The following is a 5000-nucleotide window of genomic DNA, read 5'->3' as shown; positions in this document are numbered from 1 at the left end:
GATTCACGCCCATCCGGCCACTGGCCTCCGCCCTCGGCAGATGGGGCCGGCCGCCCGCGCGGAGCAATTCGCGGCGGGGTCGTGTCCGGTTGCCTTTCCACTCGCCGCGGGGCGGGGCCGTTCCGGTGTGCGGTGGGCCGCACTTCTCCCCTAGTAGGACGTCGCGACCCGCTGGGTGCCGGCCTACGGCCCGGGTGCGCAGCCTGTCCTTCCGCGGGCCTCGGTTCGCGTCTGTTGGGCAGAGCCCCGGTGTCCTGGCTGGCTGCCCGGCGGTATATCTGGAGGAGTCGATTCGCCCCTTTGGGCGCTCGGGCTCCCGGCAAGCGCGCGCGGTTCTTCCCGGATGACGGACCTACCTGGCCCGGCCCCGGACCCGCGCCGCTGTTGGCTCGGGATGCTCTCGGGCGGAATAATCGCTCCCGTCAGCGGCGCTTCAGCTTTGGACAATTTCACGACCCGTCTTGAAACACGGACCAAGGAGTCTAACATGTGCGCGAGTCATTGGGCTGTACGAAACCTAAAGGCGTAATGAAAGTGAAGGTCTCGCCTTGCGCGGGCCGAGGGAGGATGGGGCTTCCCCGCCCTTCACGGGGCGGCGGCCTCCGCACTCCCGGGGCGTCTCGTCCTCATTGCGAGGTGAGGCGCACCTAGAGCGTACACGTTGGGACCCGAAAGATGGTGAACTATGCCTGGCCAGGACGAAGTCAGGGGAAACCCTGATGGAGGTCCGTAGCGATTCTGACGTGCAAATCGATCGTCGGAGCTGGGTATAGGGGCGAAAGACTAATCGAACCATCTAGTAGCTGGTTCCCTCCGAAGTTTCCCTCAGGATAGCTGGTGCTCGTACGAGTCTCATCCGGTAAAGCGAATGATTAGAGGCCTTGGGGCCGAAACGACCTCAACCTATTCTCAAACTTTAAATGGGTGAGATCTCCGGCTTGCTTGATATGCTGAAGCCGCGAGCAAACGACTCGGATCGGAGTGCCAAGTGGGCCACTTTTGGTAAGCAGAACTGGCGCTGTGGGATGAACCAAACGCCGAGTTAAGGCGCCCGAATCGACGCTCATGGGAAACCATGAAAGGCGTTGGTTGCTTAAGACAGCAGGACGGTGGCCATGGAAGTCGGAATCCGCTAAGGAGTGTGTAACAACTCACCTGCCGAAGCAACTAGCCCTGAAAATGGATGGCGCTGAAGCGTCGTGCCTATACTCGGCCGTCAGTCTGGCAGTCATGGCCGGTCCTTGCGGCCGGCCGCGAAGCCCTGACGAGTAGGAGGGTCGCGGCGGTGGGCGCAGAAGGGTCTGGGCGTGAGCCTGCCTGGAGCCGCCGTCGGTGCAGATCTTGGTGGTAGTAGCAAATACTCCAGCGAGGCCCTGGAGGGCTGACGCGGAGAAGGGTTTCGTGTGAACAGCCGTTGCACACGAGTCAGTCGATCCTAAGCCCTAGGAGAAATCCGATGTTGATGGGGGCCGTCATAGCATGATGCGCTTTGTGCTGGCCCCCGTTGGGCGAAAGGGAATCCGGTTCCTATTCCGGAACCCGGCAGCGGAACCGATACAAGTCGGGCCCCTCTTTTAGAGATGCTCGTCGGGGTAACCCAAAAGGACCCGGAGACGCCGTCGGGAGATCGGGGAAGAGTTTTCTTTTCTGCATGAGCGTTCGAGTTCCCTGGAATCCTCTAGCAGGGAGATAGGGTTTGGAACGCGAAGAGCACCGCAGTTGCGGCGGTGTCCCGATCTTCCCCTCGGACCTTGAAAATCCGGGAGAGGGCCACGTGGAGGTGTCGCGCCGGTTCGTACCCATATCCGCAGCAGGTCTCCAAGGTGAAGAGCCTCTAGTCGATAGAATAATGTAGGTAAGGGAAGTCGGCAAATTGGATCCGTAACTTCGGGATAAGGATTGGCTCTGAGGATCGGGGCGTGTCGGGCTTGGTCGGGAAGTGGGTCAGCGCTAACGTGCCGGGCCTGGGCGAGGTGAGTGCCGTAGGGGTGCCGGTAAGTGCGGGCGTTTAGCGCGGGCGTGGTCTGCTCTCGCCGTTGGTCGGCCTCGTGCTGGCCGGCGGTGCAGGATGCGCGCGCCTGCGCGGCGTTCGCGCCCCGGTGCTTCAACCTGCGTGCAGGATCCGAGCTCGGTCCCGTGCCTTGGCCTCCCACGGATCTTCCTTGCTGCGAGGCCGCGTCCGCCTTAGCGTGCTCCTCCGGGGGCGCGCGGGTGCGCGGATTCTCTTCGGCCGCCATTCAACGATCAACTCAGAACTGGCACGGACTGGGGGAATCCGACTGTCTAATTAAAACAAAGCATTGCGATGGCCCTAGCGGGTGTTGACGCAATGTGATTTCTGCCCAGTGCTCTGAATGTCAACGTGAAGAAATTCAAGCAAGCGCGGGTAAACGGCGGGAGTAACTATGACTCTCTTAAGGTGGCCAAGTGGCGGCGGTGTGGCTGCATCCGGACTTGGCTTTTCGAAGTGCGGTCTTGATGTAGTCGTGCTGCTGCTGCGAGGTGCCTTCCTTGGGTTATGGTTACAGGGAGAGTGATGCGCAATACATGGGCCTAGCCCTCTTAGCCTCTCCTCTCCTGCGGTCTTCTCCCCTTCTCGTGGGCCCGCTGATTTTCGCAGAGTGGAAGACCGCACCAGGGGCTTGGGGGGGTTACCAGCCCCCCCTCGCACTATCCCTTTTTTTAGTTGGGGGCAGTATTCAGAGAAAAAGTGGTGGCCCTTCCGCTGAAGGTGCCACCCCAACTCCCCCAGCACCTAGCCGGCCAACCGGCCGTGCCGAAAATCTTGTAACTTTTGCAGCTGTATACGCCTGTAGTGAGTGCCACCGCAGCTTCACCACCAAGAACGGTCTCGGGGTCCATCGCCGCCGCCAACACCTTGCGGCCGCCAACGCGGAGATCGTCACGGAGAGGCATCGCGCGAGGTGGACGGAGGAAGAAGTCCTGTCGCTCGCCAAGGCGGAGGCCGAACTGTTCCTCGAGAGGGACGCCCGGTTCTTCTTTGTAAATCAAGAGCTCATCAGGATGTTCCCCGACCGAACGCTTGAGGCAATCAAGTGCCGACGGCGGCAAGCTGCCCACAAGCAGCTTGTCCGCCAATTCATGGAGGCGCTTGAGATCGGTCGGGGGGAAGAGCCGGCGTCCCGCCGGGGAGCAGCGAGCCCGCTGCCAGACGCGGGCGAGGCCGCTGCGCCGCCCGTCGACGCAGCCGAGGACTTCGCGGCCGACACCACCGGGCCGCCGCCGGAGGGGCCGACTGACGCCGCCATCTGGGAGCATCTGGCGGGGCTACCCGTTTCCGCCCAGCGTTTCTCTGCCCTGGATCGTGTCATAGGTCTGGGGCGGGGCACGCCGCCCGATGTCATCCTGGGCATGCTCCCGGATGCCCTTGCGTCGGTCGGGTCCAGAGGGGAGAGATCGATCACCAGGACACAGCGGCCGCGCCAACCATCGAAGCGGCCGCCTGCCGCGCCGCCGACGCAGAAGCGCAAGCGGCGCCGCTGGGAGTACGCGAGAACGCAGGATGCCTTCCGACGGTCGCGTGCACGTTGCGTGCGCGGCCTCTTGGATGGCACCCTGCTCCAGCCGCCACCTGCCATCCCTGGTCTGCTGGACTTCTGGGCGGACCTCTTCACAAAGAAGCCCGTCTCCACCGCGGGCTTCATTCGTGACCGCCTCCTCCCGCACTCGGAGCCTGTCGCTCTTGAGTGCCTATGGGGGCCGGTCACACATGAGGAGGTCGCCGCCGCGTTGCCGCCCAGGGGATCAGCGGCCGGGCCGGACGGCCTTACCCCAGCGGAGTTGCGGCGCCTGCCGCACGAAGTCCTGGTGAAAGTGATGAATCTCTTCCTTCTGGCCCGCGCCCTCCCGGAACGCCTGCTTCGCGCGCGGACGTCCCTTCTCCCGAAAACGGCTGCACCAACATCCCCCGCTGACTTTCGCCCCATTACGGTCTGCTCGGTGTTGGCGCGGACCTTTCACAAGGTTCTCGCGTCACGCCTGATGCGCGCTTGTGCTGTGGACGAACGTCAGCGGGCATTCATCCCTCGGGATGGGATGTTGGAAAATACTTTCATCTTGGACACTGCTCTCACCGACGCAGTTCGCTCCTGCCGCTCTGTCTTTGTGGCATCGATCGACGTTTCGAAGGCATTCGATTCGGTGGATCATGCTGCCCTTCGCCCTGTGCTGAAGGCGCATGGCCTACCGGATTGCTTTGTCGAGTACGTCGAGCGGTGCTACGAGGGCAGCACGACAGTGATAGCGGACGGCGCCGGCGTGGGCGTGTCTGTGCAGCCAGCACGGGGCGTTCGCCAGGGCGATCCCCTCTCCCCCCTCCTGTTCAACTTTGCGGTGGACTACGTTTTAGGCCAACTGCCCTCCCACATCGGAGCTCGGATCCTCGGTCGCAGAGTCAACGCTGCGGCCTTTGCAGATGACGTCTTGCTGTTTGCAGCGACCCCGAGGGGCTTGCAGTCCCTCATCGACGCAGCTACCGCAGCCCTCGCCCACCTGGGGCTGCAGATCAACGCCCGGAAGTGTTTCACCCTCGCCTTAGTCGCGTCAGGGCGCGAGAAGAAGGTGAAGGTGGACAGCAATGTCACCTTCACAGCAGGCAATACCACCATGCCTGCCCTGCGTGTGGGTGAAACCTTCCGGTACCTGGGGCTGCAATTTTCCACGGCGGGTCGCTGCGTCTTCAATCCACGTCGCCACCTGGTGGAGCAGCTTGACGTCATCTCCCGAGCTCCGCTGAAGCCGCAACAGCGCCTCCACGCTCTCACCAACGTACTTCTCCCTGGCCTGTACCACGGGCTGGCCCTCAGCCGCACCCGGGTGGGTGCATTGAAGTCGGCCGACGTCACCATCCGGGCCGCCGTCAGGAGATGGTTCCGCCTTCCGGCGGACACCCCCCTGGGATACTTCCACGCTCCTGTTGCCCAGGGGGGCCTCGGCATTCCATCTTGCCGATGGATGGGTCCGACCCTCCGTCGGTCCCG

The 5000-nt window shown here is 63.1% G+C and overlaps 1 pseudogene; it reads left to right on the top strand.

The window, feature by feature from the left end:
- The window catches only part of LOC126434021 (large subunit ribosomal RNA), a 7960-nt pseudogene that overhangs the window by 465 nt on the left and 2495 nt on the right, over positions 1–5000 (top strand).

The sequence above is a fragment of the Schistocerca serialis genome, unplaced genomic scaffold, assembly GCF_023864345.2.
Source record: "Schistocerca serialis cubense isolate TAMUIC-IGC-003099 unplaced genomic scaffold, iqSchSeri2.2 HiC_scaffold_1179, whole genome shotgun sequence".
Classification (NCBI taxonomy): domain Eukaryota; kingdom Metazoa; phylum Arthropoda; class Insecta; order Orthoptera; family Acrididae; genus Schistocerca; species Schistocerca serialis.
The sequence above is the reverse complement of the archived record's forward strand: the minus strand, read 5'-3'. Positions and strand labels throughout refer to the sequence as shown.